This window comes from Suncus etruscus, chromosome 11 (genome assembly GCF_024139225.1).
Source record: "Suncus etruscus isolate mSunEtr1 chromosome 11, mSunEtr1.pri.cur, whole genome shotgun sequence".
Lineage (NCBI taxonomy): Eukaryota > Metazoa > Chordata > Mammalia > Eulipotyphla > Soricidae > Suncus > Suncus etruscus.
In genome coordinates this window covers 65,640,030-65,658,354 of record NC_064858.1, presented here as the reverse complement: position 1 = coordinate 65,658,354, position 18,325 = coordinate 65,640,030, and positions in this window count along the sequence as shown.

Genomic DNA, 18,325 nt, shown 5'->3' with positions numbered 1-18,325 from the left:
CCTCAGGGGGGTTTATTCCTGGTGTTGATGCAGGAAACTGCCAGTTCTAAGGTTGGTATCTGAGGTTCAGGGTTGGATAGTCATTGTCCAATCAGTTGAGGTCTAACTCAATTCCCATGACAAATGTTCATTGTTTTTAGTTGTTGTTTAATATTTCTTATTTAAACACCTTGATTACAAACATGATTGTGATTGGGTTTAATTCATATAAGATGACACCCCTGCATCACCGGTGCAACATTTCTACCACCAATAACCCAAATATCTCTCCTACCCTCCCCGCCCCAACCTGTACTCTAGACAGGCTATTTTTCTCATGCATTCTTATTGTTAGTATAGTTAGCAATGTGGTTATTTCTCTAACAAAACTCATCACTCTTTGTGGTGAGGTTAATGAGGTGGGCTGTAATGTCTAGCCCTCCTATCTTTCATCTCTGAAATTGTTCAGAAATGTCTTTCATTTTTCTTAAAATCTATAGATGAGTGAGACCATTTGGTGTCTTTCTCTCTCTTTCTCACTTATTTCACTCAGCATAATAGATTTCATGTACATCCATGTATAGGGAAATTTTATGACTTCATCTCTCTTGACAGCTGCATAATATTCCATTGTGTATAAGTACCACAGTTTCTTTAGCCATTCATCTGTTGAAGGGCATCTTGGTTGTTTCTAGAGTCTTGCTATGATAAATAATGCTGCAATAAATAAAAGTGTAAGGAAGGGATTTTTGTACTGTATTTTTGTGTTCCTAGGGTATATTCCTAGGAGTGGTATAGCTGGATCGTATGGGAGTTCAATTTCCAGTTTTGGGAAAAATCTCCATATTGCTCTCCAGAAAGGTTGAACTGGTCAGCAGTGGATAAGAGGTCCTTTCTCACCGCATCCCAGGCAACACTGCTTGTTCTCATTCTTTGTGATGTGTCCCAATCTCTGTGGTGTGAGGTGGTAACTCATAGTTGTTTTGATTTGCATCTCCCTGCTGATTAGTGATGTGAAGCATTTTTTATGTGCCTTTTGGCCATTTGTAATTCTTCTTTATCAAAGTGTCTGTCCATTTCTTCTCCCCATTTTTTGATGGGATTAGATGTTTTTTTCTTTCTTGTAGAGTTCCGTCAGTGCCCTGTATATTTTGTGTATTAGCCCCTTATCTGATGGGTATTGTATGAATAGTTTCTCCCAATCACTGGGTGGCTCTTGTGTCCTGGGTAATATTTTCTTCGAGGTGCAGAAGCTTCTCAGATTAATATATTCCCATCTGTAAATCTCTGCTTTCACTTGTTTGGAGAGTGAGTGAGGTTTCCTCCTTGAAGATGACTTTAGTCTCGATGTCATGGATTGTTTTACCTACGTGTTGTTCTATATACCTTATGCTATCATGTCTGATATGGAGGTCTTTAATCCATTTGGATTTTACCTTTGTACATGATGTTAGCTGGTGAACAAAGTTCGCTTTTTTGCAAATGGCTAGCCAGTTGTATCAATACCACTTGTTGAAGAGGCTTTATTTGCTCCATTTAGGACTTCTTCCTTCTTTAGCAAATATTAGGTGATTGTATGTCTGGGGAACATTCTCTGAGTACTCAAACATATTTCACTGATCTGAGGGCCTGTCTTTATTCCAATACGAGGCTGTTTTGCTAACTGTTGCTTTGTAATACAATTTAAAGTTGGGAAAAGTAATGCATTCCATATTCTTTTTTCCAATAATTTCTTTAGCTATTCTAGGGTGTTTATTGCTCCAAATAAATTTCAAAAGTGCCTGATCTGCTTCTTTGAAGAATATCATGAGTAACTTTAGAGGGATTGCATTAAATCTGTACAATGCTTTGGGGAGTATTGCCATTTTAATTATGTTAACCCTGCCAATCCATGAGCAGGGTATGTGTTTCCATTTCCATGTGTTCTCTTTTATTTCTTGGAGCAGAGTTTTATAGTTTTCTTAGTATAGGTTCTTCACATCTTTAGTCAAGTTGACTCCAAGATATTTAAGTTTGTGTGGCACTAATGTGAATGGAGTTGTTTTCTTAATGGGTTGTTTCTTAATTATTCCCTATTATTGGTGTATAGGAAGGCCATTGATTTTTGTGTGTTAATTTTGTAGCCTCCAACCTTGCTATATGAGTCTATTGTTTCTCGAAGCTTTTTGGTAGAGTCTTTAGGGTTTTCTAAGTAGAGTATTCTGTCATCTGCAAACAGTGAGAGCTTGACTTTTTCTTTTCTATCTGGATTCCCTTGATATCTTTTTCTTGCCTGATCGCTATAGCAAGGACTTCAAATGCTATGTTGAATAGGAATGGTGAGAGACGACAGCCTTGCCTTGTGCCAGAATTAAAAGGAAAGGCTTTTATTTTTTCCATTGAGGATAATATTTTCCACTAGCTTGTGGTAGATGGCCTTAACTATATTGAGAAAGGTTCCTTTCATTCCCATCTTGCAGAAAGTTTTGATCAAGAATGGGTGTTGGGCCTTATAAAATGCTTTCTCTGTGTCTATTAATATGATCATGTGATTTTTATTTTTCTTGTTTCTGATGTTGTGTATTATATTGATAGATTTATGGATGATAAACCATCCTTGCATTCCTGGGATGAAACCTACTTGATCATAGTGGATGATCTTCTTAATGAGGCATTGAATCCTATTTGCCAGGATTTTTTTCAGGATCTTTGCATCTGTGTTCATCAGGGATATTGGTCTATAATTTTCTTTTTTTTTTTTTTTTGGTAGCATCTCTGTCTGGTTTAGGTATCAAGGTGATTTTGGATTCATAAAAGCTATTTGAAAGTGTTCCTATTTTTTCCATTTCACGAGTCTTGCCAGGATTGGTCGTAGTTCCTTTTGAAAGGTTTGAAAAGAATTCATTAGTGAATCTGTCTGGGTCTGGGCTTTTGATTTTGGGCAAATATTTAATTACTGTCTTAATTTCCTGAATAGTGATGGGGTTGTTTAGATATGCTACATCCTCTTTATTCAATCGTGGGCAGTTATAAGAGTCCAAGAATTTATCCATTTCTTCCAGGTTCTCATTTTTAGTGGCATAGAGTTTCTCAAAGTAGTTTCTGATTACCCTTTGAATCTCTGCAATACTGGTAGTCATCTCCCTTTTTCATTTCTAGTATGAGTTATCAAGTTTCTTGCTCTCTTTCTCTGTTAGTTTGCTAATGGTATATCAATCTTGTATATTTTTTTGAAGAACCAACTTCTGCTTTCATTGACCTTTCGGATAGTTTTTGGTTTTCCACTTCGTTGATTTTTGCTCTCAGCTTTGTTATTTCCTTCTGTCTCCCTATTTTGGGGTACTGTTGTTGAGCACTTTCTAATTCTATGATCTGTGTCATTAAGCTATTCAGGTAGGCCCCTTCTTCCTTCCTGATGTGTGCTTGCAAAACTATAAATTTTCCTTTCAGAACTGCTTTTGCTGTGTCCAATAGGTTCTGATAGTTTGTGTCTTTATTATCATTTGTTTCCAGGAAAGTTTTGATTTCCTCTTTAATTTCATCTCAGACCCACTAATTATTCAGTATGAGGCTGTTTGTTTAATTTTTCTTCTGTGTCCTTTTGGAATTCACATATAATTTAAGATCCTTTTGATCACGGAAGGTAGCCTGCAAAATTTTTATCCTCTTGATATTATGGAGGTATTTTTCATGTGCCAGTATGTAGTCTATCTTTGAGAATGTCCCATGTACATTGGAAAAGAATGTGTATCCAGGGTTCTCGGAGTGGATTGTCCTATATATATATTTACTAGGCTTCTTTCTTCTCATATTCTTGTTGGGTTTTAGTCTGGTTGACCTATCACTTGTTGACAAAGCCAGGTTGAGGTCCCCCCACATATATTGTGTTGATATTGATATTATTTTTCAGATTTGTCAACAATTGCATTAAATATTTTGCTGGCCCCTCATTCGGTGCATATATGTTTAGGAGAGTGATTTTTTCCTGCTGTATATATCATTTGATTAATACAAAATGTCCACCTTTGTTCCTTACAACTTTCCTAATATAAAGTTTGCATCATCTGATATTAGTATGGCCACTCCACCTTTTGAGCCGCACCCGTTTGATGCTCAGGGATTACTCCTGGATAAGTGCTCATAAATTGCCCCTGGCTTGGGGGGACCATATGGGATGCTGGAGGAACAAACCGTGATACTTCCTTTGCTAGCACTTGCAAGGAAGACACACCTTACCTATAGTGCCACCTCCCCAGCCACACACTCCAGCTTTTTTTTAGGTGTTGTTTGCTTGGATAATTTTTCTCCAGCCTTTTATTTTGAGTCTTTGTTTGTTCTGACTATTCAGGTGCATTTCTTGTAGGCAGCAGAAGATTGGATTGAGTTTTTTGATCTATTTAGCCACCCTGTGTCTATTAACTGGTGCAATTAGTCCATTGACATTGAGAGAAAGAATTGTCATGGGATTTAGTGACATCTTTGTGTGAAAGTTTGGTTTGTCTGTTGGTCAGTCTTGTTTTAAAATAGGTCTTTCAGTTTATCTTTTAAGAATGGTTTTGAGTCTGTAAAGTTTCTGAGCTATTGTTTATCTGTGAAGTCATGTATTCTTCCTTCAAACCTGAAAGTGAGTTTTGCTGGGTGCCATATTCTTGGCAACACTCATAGTTTCTCACATTTGGGAACTACTGGGCAGGCATAGATTTTCCAAACCTGATGTCACAAATAGGGCATCTGCCTTTTTGCAAATTATTGCTGATAGCCGGTTTTTACGTTTGGACACAGTTCCTTGGTGTTTCAGCCCAGCCTGAATGAGCCTCTGGGAGAGCGATTTTTCTGGGCCCTTTTCAGCTCATTCCCAAGAGGTTCAGGAGACAGAACAGTAGAAAAACACTCACAGTCAACACTCACAGTTTCTCACCAAAATGTTCATTGTTGAAGGCATTCTGAATTATAAAATTTATGGGTTCTTATTTCTATTAGATAAGAACTTCTTCCTTTACATAAGTTACCCACTTTTAGTATGCCTATGCAAAAAAGAATGATGCCATATTATATTATTTTTGCTTTTGGGGGCAAAAGTTCTATACATTCTCTGTGCCATGATTTTAATGAGTTTCTATCCCAAGCAAGACTTTTATACTAAAATTTTTTTTTACTAAAAAGAACCAAAACAAACCAAAACTAAAGGATGAAGAGGGTACCTATACATATGAAAATAATTACTAAGAGTTATAACAGTTAAGGAAATGCATCTAGAGAAACATACAATGAAAATATAGATATTCCATTAACTATTATGAGATGGTATGAGTGAGGGGGGTGAGATTCAAGACACATTTTCCTTCCACACCATGGTCTTGTGGTGTCTGAGAAATGGTTTGCAGCAGTCAGGGATCAGGTAGTATATTTGAACTGAGGGTCCCTCTGAAGCTGGATCTGATATTAAGCTATAGTCCACATTGAAGGGAGGTGGGAGAGAAAGGGCCCCATAGAGTGAGTCAACAGGTGTGGTGGCTACAGCTTCTTGTCATGGCAAGTGATGGGTGGCTGGGAGATGTCCTTTCACTTTGGGAGCTTGGTGGCAGGGGTGCTGGGGTAAAGGGGAACGTTCTGAAATAAACTAATATACAGTGAAAAAAGTATAGAGCATGCCATGATGTCATTTATTAAAACAAAAACAATCTCTGCATAATATGATACAATTTTTATCTAGTATTTGCTTGATGAAATGGGTTTGTGTACTTAAAACCTGGTGATGTTTCATCATCAATAAAACATGAGCAGAATCAGTCAAAAAACTCATTGTTAATTTTTGACATTATTAATTGCATGCACATTGTAACTGATTTGTATAATGGAAATTTTCATTTGTAAAATGAATGAAAAATTAAATGATAGATTTCTGATATAAAGGAGGTAGGGAGAATCCTAGTCCATTGAAAATGAAATTATCTGTTCACACATCTGTGGGTGCCTAGTTCCCCTTTGTGGAACTTTTTACTTTTTCACTATAGATCCTGGCTTTGCTTTTAAAGACATATAGTTATTGACCAGGAGTAGATATCACTACAACTAATATTAATTTGTTCTCTTTAATTTACAGCAGAGTAATATATTGCTCTTCTATGCTTTGTTAAAAATATTATATGTTCACTTGACTTTCTTTCCTTGGTCAAGAACTATATATGAACATTTTTATAATAGTAGAAACATGTAGAAGTCACCTGCTCGACAGAGATATCTGATTTTATAGTAGAGATTGTGGAGGCAAAAATATGACATGCATTTTTATCTTATACTTCAGAATTTAAGAAAAGTAATTTTGTATGTAAAATCATTATAAAATCTATGAAATAATCTCAGCATAAATTATTGACCAAAATTATATTATTATCTGGAATAAATGCACTTGATAGCAGCGAGATACATATTAATCTTTATATAAAATCTCTTCGGTGTCAGGTAACCATTATTTTTTGTTTTTGTCTTTTGTTTTGGTTTTGGTTTTGGGGTCACACTTAGTGGTGCTCAGGGGTTACTCCTGGCTCTGCTCTCAGAAATCACTCCTGACAGACACGGGATTATGGAATGCCGGTATTTGAACCACCTTCCTTACTGGGTCAGCTGTGTGCACGGCAAATGCCCTACCACTATGTTATATACTCTGGCCCCAGGGTGATCATTTTATAAAATAATTGAGTTAAAGAAACTAGTGAGGAGCTTATAAAAACTAATGTATTTATACATATATACATATAAAGTATTGATTATGTATATAACCAACAAATGGTTAATTAATAGATGCTTCTTAACTTGGTTCCCTTTCTCCCTTACTAATCCAAATTTAATCCAAGTATGAGGTCATCTAGAACTGTTTTAGCAGTTTTGATATGGTTCTGATTGAACATAATTTTACTGAATTTGCACTATCTATAGTGCATGAAATATATTAACAGAAAATGTCCTATTGCCAAAACTTGCACAGGTGAAGAAATCATGTTGTTTGTAATCATATAATAACCCTAATGCTCTTAATTAACATAACATTAATGATATTATAAGATTGCTAATATTTGATGGTCTTTGAGTGCAAAGTGTTCAATAGTATCTAAATCCAGAGAACATGAATCATGTTTGAAATCATGTTTGAACAAAATTATAACAAGAATAATATTACATTTTCTAAATATTTTAGTGACCATAAATATGATAACAAATAAAAATTGGAAATAAACTATTCATAATGTATTAATCTTTATCCAATACAACTCTGAAATACATATGAGTGCATTTTCAGAAGGAATAAAGGCCTGGTTAATAAACGAAGACAAACATTGAATAAAATTTTTGAGGTAATATATATTTTGTTTGTTTCTTTGTTTGTTTTTGTTTTGGGAGCACATCTGGTGACACACAGGGGTTATTCTTGGCTACGCACTTAGAAATCGCTCCTGCTTTGGCCAACCATATGGGACACTGGGGGACTGAACCGAGGTCCATCCTAGGTCAGTTGCATGCAAGGCAAATGCCCTACTGCTACCCTACTGCTCCAGCCCTGAGGCAATATATCTTAACTTTTTCAAAAGACCAATTATTATTATATAGATCAATAAATATATATATTATATTTATTATATTATGTATATTTTAAATTTCCTCATCTACATTTTTTCTACAAATAGAAGAGTGAGATTTCTTTTATACTTTAGTAAATTAGAAGGGTTAACGTATTTCTGCATAAAATTAAATCACTTATATAAAGAACTTAAATATAGTCTTTAAAATTTTATTTAAGGGGCCCGGAGAGATAGCACAGCTGCGTTTGCCTTGCAAGCAGCTGATCCAGGACCAAGGGTGGTTGGTTCGAATCCCGGTGTCCCATATGGTCTCCCGTGCCTGCCAGGAGCTATTTCTGAGCAGACAGCCAGGAGTAACCCCTGAGCGCTGCTGGGTGTGACCCAAAAACCAAAAAGAAAATTTTTTATTTAAATTATAAAAATTTATTTTTGGCAATAAATAATCAATTTACAAAAGAATGTCTCAAAATGTCATTAAACATGGTATAAATATTGCATTTATCAAACTCAAACACTCTGAAATAAACAACTCACTACTGAATAGTTGTGAATCAATGTAAGTAAAAGAGAAAATCAGATAAGACAGAAGAGAATTCCTAGAAATAAACAAAGATGAAGATGTGACATACCAGAACATATAGGGCTTAGGAAAAAAGTGTTTAAAGAAATCTTTAAATCAAAGTAAGCATTGATTAAGAAGGAAAAAAGACTCACATAAACAACCAATTATACAAGTTAAGCAGTTAGAGAAAAATAAAAAAAAAAGAATATAAAGGAAGGAGATGGAAGAAAAAATAATGAAAGGACTTTTAAAAATCAATAAAATTGAGTTTATTCTTTATAAAAATAAAGACTGACAGCATATTAGCAATTATCAAAAGGATAGAAATTGTAGAGATCTTTTATGTGGTCCACCTGAGTTCAATCTCAGACCCCCTATATAACCTACAAGTAACTCCACTTGAATAACCTTTGAGCACTACAGGGTGTAGCTCCAAAACTTAAAATATCATTAAAAAAGAAATAAAATTTTCTTCAGCTATTTTGAAATCAGAAATCAAGGGGGAGATATCACAATAATTCAAAGGATTACTAGAAATTATTTAATAAATGTTTATGCTATGAAAAGGGAGAACCTAGAAAAAATAGACTTTTGGATATCTTTTATGTTGATACCAAAAGCAATTAGAAGTTACAAAAAGAGAAACTTTATTTTTGTTGAACATAAATCCAAAGATGCTCAACAAAATGTTAATAAACTAAATCTAATACAAAATGTTAATAAACCAAATCTAAGAATACATTAAAATTACACACTAAATATATTCATCTCAGGCATGCAAGAATGATTGGTGAATCTGGACAGTATCATTCTGAGTGATACTAGGCAAGAATGATCTCTTTCATTGTAGGATATTAAAAAAAATAGAAACAGCAGAAACTGAGAACTACTCTTTGGAAGGAAGCTTACCAAAGTAGAGGGAAGATAGGAAAAAGGTGGGATGGAACACCAGGAAAATGGCTTGGGGAAAGACTAGTTTATGCTGTACATTAAATCATTCCATTAAGAATATTAAAAAACAAAGTGTCTAAAATTAAAAATAAGTATTTATTTAATGCATGCTAAGTTATAAATTAGTGTATGTGGTCTCAGTTCAGGAATGCTAATATCACTGACAGTTTAGCTATGTTAAACTCTAGACACCATTTGAAATACATTTTTGAAGGAAAGGTATTAAAGGTAAAGTTCTATGTCAGTTGAAGAAAGTGAATGGAATTCAGATGTAACGTTGCTTACTGAGAGTCATAGATTAACATCACAATGGCTTTTTACAATCATGTTACAATGCATATTTAAAGAAAAATGATTGCAAGATTCATATATTTTATTTTATTAAAGACTAATACATGGGTGGGAGAGATAGAACAGCAGGTAGGGCACTTGCCTTGCACGTGTTCACCCTGAGTTGGGTCACTGGCATCCCACATGGCCCCCTGAGCATGCCAGGAAAACATCCTGAGCAAAGCTAGGAATAGCCCCTGAGCATTGCCGGGTGTGGTTAAAAAAGACAAAAAAAAATGACTAATACACAAGAAAGTGTTAATAATTCTATATATCTAATAACATCAAAGGCTAAATTTAAATTTGTATTAAATGTAAGCATATAAGCTACTACTCTTGGGTAACAACAGTTCTATATATATGTGTGTGTATTTGTATTTTGAATATGAAAAGTTTTATAGAATCAAATTATAGCATAATCATATTCTGTTGTGTAAAAATTGAACCACATAAATCATCAGATTAAATTTAATTTTTGTTATAGGTTGCTGAAACATTAGAAAGATGAGTATTTAAAATGATGCGTTTCTAAGTATTTTATAATGTTACCAAGTAATAGCTTCCATTAGCATACTCCTTTAGCATTAGTATTCTTAGTTGTCTATAGTACTGAAGCATGGAAATCCACTTTCTTCAATCACAGTGGTACAGAGATACAAGATTAGGGACGCAGCATGATTCAGCTATCCTATTCAGTCACCTTTAGATAAATAAACATCAATGAAAAATAAATAAATATCAATAAAGAAAACAAATAATAGGCGTCGGAGCGATAGCACAGCGATAAGGTTGTGCTACCTTGCACGTGGCCAACACAGGACAGGATTTGAATCCTAACATCCCATATGGTCCCACAAGCCTCCCAGGAGCGATTTCTGAAAGCAAAGCCAAAAGTAACTCCTGAGCATCACTGGGTGTGAGCCCCAACCCCCAAAAAATCAAACAACCAAAACAATCCCCCCAAAACAAGAAAACAAATACTAGTGTCATGATATTGTGCTCACGTGTTTTTCACAATTATTGCTTTTAATCCTTGCTCTTACCATTCCTTTCAAGATGTCCTAGTATTGTCCAAGAAACACATTAAATATTTTGATTTTTTTTAGAATAACATCCAGCTGTGCTTAGGGATTATATTTGTGGATTTGAGAGGCTATATAGGTGCTAGAAATTAAAGCATAGTTGGATTCATGCAAACATTATATTAACAGGGTTCCCTCTCTCCACAGTCAAGTTCTTAGGTTGATTGTCATATAGGCTCCCTTCAATAAAGTTTTTATTATCACTGTTGTTTCTACTAGAGAAACAAAATATTTTCATGATAACATTATCCTGAAAGGGAGTAATCTCCAATTATTTATGAATACTGAAAATTTTAGGAAATTATTTCTACATATTTTAGAATATTCACTGGAAATTTATCATAAAGTGTCTTTCTATTTACCAAAAATTTACTTTTGAAGACAAAGGTATCTATTCAGATTTTTCTAGATTTATTGTTTGTTTATTAACTCTGACACTCTCTTTTATAGTTTTGTTCTACATAAGGTTTTATACTGCTCTAGAAACTGCCATTGATATGTCTTACTTACACTTTCTATTTTTCATTACTATTTCAGAATATATTAATAGTTGTCATGATATTAATATTAATTTTAATACTAATATTAATATTAGTGAATTATTATTTAAAATGATTTTCAGTTACTAATCTAAACAAAATTCATATATAAATAAAAATTAACGTAGATCTCTAAAACTATACCTTTTTAGGTATAGTTTTTCGGTACAACTTTATATAAAATAATCTTTGAAATATATTTAATTATATATAAATATATGCATGTTAATGTTGTTACAATGATTTAAAATGGAAAGTATATTCAATACAAACAAGTAAACCTGAAAAAAAAAACTAATTCTCACTCCTCATTCTGTTCTTCATACAACCGAGAACCATATGCAGAAAAATCACTGTCAAGAACTCATGGGGCCTGCGTGGTGGCGCTGGAGGTAAGGTGTCTGCCTTGCCTGTGCTTAGGACGGACCGCGGTTTGATCCCCCTCACCCCCCCGGCGTCCTATATGGTCCCCCAAGCCAGGAGCGACTTATGAGAGCATAGCCAGGAATAATCCTTGAGTGTCACCGGGTGTGGCCCAAAAACCAAGAATTCATAAAGCAAAGGGCAATAAAATGTAAGATCTATATCACCAATATGTACAAATATCCTATTCTTAGAGATCTAAAAACATTCAAAAGCCTTTTCAAAATTCTTCTGATTTTTGTTAACTATCTTGAAACTAATTAACAACAAAGTGAGACATGTTTAATTATGACTTTATGGTAGCTTTGCCATGAGAAACAAGCTTTGTCATAAGTACATGAACTAGTTATAACATTAGGTCTGAATTAAGAAAAATATGAGTTTAAATAAAGTGTATTTTCTAATCATATGACACTTCTCAAATTACTTTTTTAATATATTACTTTTTTTTTTTTTTTGGTTTTTGGGCCACACCCGGCGGTGCTCAGGGGTTATACTCCTGGCTGCTCAGAAATAGCTCCTGGCAGGCACGGGGTTACTTTCTTAATATATTCTTATAAATATAGAAAACAATGTGATTTTTATTTTAAAGAACATGTTAAAAATTTAAAAAAATATAATTAACTTTGCATAGCCTTTTATAGTGTCTCAAGGATGATAAGCAATCTGGATAAAATAATTATTTGTTTTTGAGCCTATGTTGTTTAGTGTAGGATGCATGGCCTTCACACACGACACCATTAGCAATAAATTCTCCCATTGTGTGGAAAACTAAAATGATTCTAGATACTTAAATCTCAGAGTGACAATTGCTTTCTACTGAATCACTGCTTTAGAGTAAAGAAAATAAGTTGATTTTTAGGAAATGAAATGATATAACAGGTAAAATATTATTAGGTTGTTTTTTAGATTTGGCATATAATACTTAGGAGAACAGAATCATAGTTGAAATGTGCAGCATTGGGGGCCGGAGAGATAGCATGGAGGTAAGGCGTTTGCCTTTCATGCAGAAGGTCATCAGTTGGAATCCCGGCGTCCCATATGGTCCCCCGTGCCTGCCAGGAGCAATTTCTGAGCATGGAGCCAGGAATAACCCCTGAGCACCGCCGGGTGTGACCCAAAAACCAAAAAAAAAAAAAAAAAAAAAAAAGAAATGTGCAGCACACTGTCTCAAGACATCTTCTATTTTCAAAATGACATTTCTGGTACCTGTCATTTTTCAACATTCTCCTGTAAATTCCACACACAGAAGGAATCTTTTTCTTGTTTTCTTAAAAATACGAAATTAAAAATCTAACAAATGTCTAATAATTTCAATGTATTCACAATGTATGTTTTAAACTTGTTTATTGTGCACAGGAACCAGGCAGCAAATCTGAGGAGACATCTTACAGAAGGCATTCTTTTGATAAAACAATTAACCCAAATAATTATTGTGTGTGAAAGAGGTGGTATTGCTTCCATATGTAATTAATAAAGATCAAAGTTGTTTCTTGCAGCCATTTGTGTATAAAGATGTACAGACCCATTGCTGACTTCAGACAGGCAGGATGGCACCTTTTACTTAAAGGGTAGTTTGCCATAACTCACTCAGCACATCTCTAAGTTCAATAAATAGAACTAAGTGAAAATTGCTAAGAAAGAAATTATGTGGGGCTGAAGAGATAGCATGGAGGTAAGGCATTTGTCTTTCATGCAGAAGGTCATCAGTTTGAATCCTGCCATCCCATATGGAACCCCGTGCCTGCCAGGAGATATTTCTGAGGATGGAGCCAGGAGTAACCCCTGAGCACTGCTGGGTGTGACCCAAAATCCACAAGAAAAAAAAAGAAAGAAAGAAAGAAATTATGTGTATGGCCTCCAGATGCAACTGCTACTATAGATATATTAATCTTGTTCAGCCTCAGTCAATAACACCTGGAAGAAGCCTAATAAATATGGAAACAATAACTCTGTTAACAGGTTAAAATGGTTCAGATTCTCGGAACACACCACACACATGAAGTTTCCAATTAAGCAGAAATCATTAATTTTTACTATGATTCTTCTAATATAAGTTATAATGTCATGGGGGTCCTGTTTTTTTTTTTGTCAATGTTGTTCATCAAGTTCTATGTTCCATTATAGTTATCAAGAATTTGTTATCTGTAAAAATCTAATTCATCCATGAGGTCAAATACCTCAAGTTTTGTTAAGTGTTATGAACCACAGAATCTTGAGTGCTTTTTATGCATACATTCTCGATTAAAGAAGTTGACATCTCAACAGCTACATTTGATACAAAATACATACAAATATATAAATTTATAGGACAAATAAAGAATATAGATATTTTTTTAAATTTTTTTTCGGGTCACACCCAGCCATGCTCAGGGGTTACTCATGGCTCTATGCTCAGAAGTCGCTCCTGGCAGGTTCAGGGGACTATATGGGACGCTGGGATTTGAACCACCAACCTTCTGCATGCAAGGCAAATGCTTTACCTCCATGCTACCTCTGGCACGAGAATATAGGTATCTTAAATGAAGTATTTTATAGCTAGATTTGATAGTAACTAAAGTATATTTTGTAAAAGTAAAAATTTTTTTTGCTTTGTTGTACCTTAAATAAGCACATTTAACAGTGAAAAGAATAATGCCATGAAAATCAGCTGTCTACAGAGAAATACTCAATCATAATTTTACTGTGTTAAGATGTGATAAAAAGAATAATGACAACATCACTAGGAAGCAATCCTCTACCAGGGAAGACCCTACTGCTACCCTGGCATTGACTTACTCCAAGGAATGTTCCTTTAATACTCAGAAGGCTCAGCAACAGCAACAACTTGCTTGCAGGGCAGGACGCTCCACATCTAATGGTGAGGTGAAACTAGAGGACGCTCCACATCATCCTGACTTTGATGAAGGAAATGCACAGAAACCAGAATCTTTAACTACAGAAACCAGACACCAACAACAGCAAATGTGCAAAAAAAAAAAAAAAAAAAAAAAAAAAAGTGACCACAGAGAATGACTCAGGAGTTGGATAACCTAGTATGCCTGGAACCCAGAGTCAGTCTTATGCTAGAAAACTTCAGGGATAAGGTCTCCTTGTATTTAGGCCAAGGCTTTTATGTTTTTCCATTTTACCCATATTTAGCTGGACTTAAGCAAACAACAACAATTGCCACTCTCACACCATATTACTCTATTTTTTTTATAACTCTTATCCTTAAAAAAAAAAAAGGAAAAAAAGCTTCATAAACTTTCTGCTGATACTTCAATAAATTCATTGTGAGTCAATAATTTTCAAAAATATTCTTTCCTAGCCTGTCTAGAGTACAGTGGTGGTGGGATGGGGTGGAGGAAGATTTGGGACATTGCACTGGTGAAGGGGGGGTGTTCTTTACATGACTGAAACCTAATTACAATCATGTTTGTTATCAAGGTGTTTAAATAAAGATATTATTAAAAAAGAATTTCTCAAAAAATATTCTTTCCTTTCTCTTTCATCTCTTTAGTTTTCCTTTCAATTTTCTATTTTTTTAAAAAAAACATGTCGTTTTTAGTCTTCCTAAAAAATATATTATTATAAGTTATGTCAACTATGTAATGCATTTCCTTTAAGTAAAATAATTTAAAAAATAATAAGGTAAAATAAACTAATTTATTTTTGGAAAAAATTAAAATAATACAAATCACTATATTGTCTTGGAAAAAACAATTTTTCTATTGACCCTATCTCAAAAAAATTATGGCAGTAGTTTAGAAATATAAAAAAATGGTAGCAATATAAACTTTTTACTTTATTTTCGATTTCCCATGTACTATATGTATGTAAAAGGAATAACAACAAGCATATACATTTTTATAGATAAATATCTAACAAGTTTGTCATAATTATTAGTTTGGTTAAGTTTTAAAACTTAATTTGAATTTTCTACTAAGAAACCAATCTAAAAGCAATCTAACATGTCTCACATGTGTTATAAGGAAATTTTCACATGCTCTTTGTGTAAATTGAGTATTTAGGGGTTGCTGCTTTAAATTTTATATCGCATATTATAAAATTAAGTGTTGGCTAGGAAAACAAATGTACAAATCTGATATGCTCACTGGAAGAAGCAAAGTATCACTCTGAAACTACATAACAACTTGACCTGTAAATTCTTCCAAGAAAAAACAAATGAGAAAGATGCAGTTTATTTTCTTGACACTAAAATACAAAGTTTTCTTTTTCAGTCATATATAATTACTTCAAAGTTAAAACACTAAGATTTTTTATGAAAACTCATTTATCATTTATAATTTATTTGATTAGAGAAACAACTTCTATTATTATAATTTCAGTTTGAGTACTAATTAACTGGAAAATACTATTTTAAAGCTATAAGAATAATTTTATCAAAATATGTTTTTAAGATTTTATAGACTTCCAGGGCCGGGCGGTGGCGCAAGAGGTAAGGTGCCTGCCTTGCCTGCGCTAGCCTTGGAAGGACCACAGTTCGATCCCCTGGCGTCCCATATGGTCCCCCAAGCCAGGAGCAACTTCTGAGCACATAGCCAGGAGTAACCCCTGAGCGTTACCGGGTGTGGCCCAAAAATTAAAAAAAAAAAAAGATTTTATAGACTTCCCTGAAAACTGATCCTACCTACCACCAGTATCAAGTACCATTCACCAGTGTCCCCAGATTCCTTCTTTTATCCTCCCATCCAAGCTGTTATCATTTTTTTAAAAGTGTTAAATCATGGTTCATTACAAACTTATGCATGATTGAGTTTAGTTGTACAATTCTTAATCACTCATCCCTCACTAATTCCACTTCCCCCACCAATGATTTCCAGCCTAACTCTATGATAGATTTCTTTTCTTCCTTTTAACTATCATAGCTTGCAGTAATTTTTCTATAAGTATATCATGCATTTCACTTTACTTTCTTTCTGCATCCAGTTTTTGTGAAGGGTGTTCACTTTCCACTTTCTAATCAGTGACCCAATCTCTGATTTAATTTTTAATTATCTTAAATAAACCAGATGCTTGAGAAATATAGTCCCTCTAAAATAAATGTGCTCTCCTTAGTACTAGTTCTCTCCCTTCTCCCCAAAGAGTCATTTACTATATAAATTTATAATGTCATTAATTTTTTGTTACTAGTTAAACTCTATGGCTTATTTACCTACATAAATTTATTTGCACAGATATTCAACAGAAGTCTGGATGTATACATTTAAAACTATACTTATTTGAATGATAAATAACACCTTTTATTACATTGTCAGAAAAGTTACTCATCTTACTATATATGGTAAGCTGGATTTTATATTTATTCATTAGTTACATAGATAGCAAATTTTAGTAAGCAAGAATAGTGAGAATATATTATTTAAATTGGTCATGTGTCTTCTCTTTTAAAAGGATATGTAAATAGGATAAAAGGATTTGTAAGTAAAATAAATATCTCTGTATTTTGACACTAGCTATTTTTCATAAGGCAAAATGTATTTGTTAATATATAACAAAAGGGATTATAATAGAGTATATATTAATATGTAAAAAATGTGTAATTGTTGGAATCAAACTGCCTGAGTATTAATACTCTGAAGTCTTATCATTTTGGATTGCTCAACTATTTATTCTCTTTTGTTTTCCTCATCCATTTTATATATAAATATTTACTTATAGTATTTCATTATTATTAATGCAATTTATTTCTATTTTTTAAATTATAAAATATTAATTTCTAATGCCACATAAGTCTATAGAAACATCTCATATAAAAGCACAAATACAGTTAGCAAGTTCTTTGCTGGCTGTGAATGATAGAATTTGCTGCTATAACATTTAAAAACAATCAAAAATTTTTCTTCATTTTGTTAAAATCTAATAGAGTTTTATTTTCTTACTTTATAAGCTAATGATTCATTAATTCACAGTATGTTTCTTTAGATATAATGAGTTTATATATATGTATATATAATACTTGAAAGGCATGGAAATTTTTTTAGGGCTTTATTTAAACCAGATCTCAAGAAAATTGAGTCTTCCAAATGATCGCAAATATCACTATTTTCTATCATAACCTACCCTTTGGTGAATTTTATAGACCTGTATGACTCCTGGCAGTTCTCAATGCACCATGAGTTTGTCAGTATTCTTGCTGTTAGATTTCTGGTCTAGGGCCAAGCTATAAAAATAGTTTAGACATAACTAAAGTGATGGAATCATTCATGGGGATTAGTCCAGTTATCCTCCTTTCTTGACTGTGAAGTTGCAAAATCAGCCAAATAATTGGGAGGGGAATGTTTGGTACTATTTTTATTCAAAGTGAAAAAATAATGTCAAGAATTGAAAGTTACTGATGCCTGAATAGAATTATAAGCTATTTTAATTTTCAGACAGACAAAAATAATGAAAAATTTAATTTTCTCATATTGCATGTTTTGTTTTAAGGAGAGTCAAGAACTGTTTTTAAAAATCACAGAATAAAACTGTCATTTTTATCAAAATTACTAAAGTAAATCTTTTCTTAAATTCTGCATTTGTATTCTTGTCTATGAAGGGACTATGACTTTCACTTTGTTACTCATTAAGTTCAATCTATCCATGAAGAAAATGTAAGTATATATTTGTATGTTTAGGCAATTTTGCAACTAAAAGTACTTTTGTTTAAATTATTTTAATAAAAACTGACAGCATGGCCAATATTACAAGTATGCAAGAATTGAAATGTAGTTAATCTGAGAATTATTTTATTTAAAGAGTTAACTGCAGTGCCCTTCTGTTTAAGAAATGAAATTTCAATCTATTTTCTAAATAGACATTTAAGTGTATCATTTACAGAAAGTACATCCCTCATATGAAATATCACCATAAATAAAATTAGTAATGTATTATGAGAGTCGATATCACTAAATCCTAGAA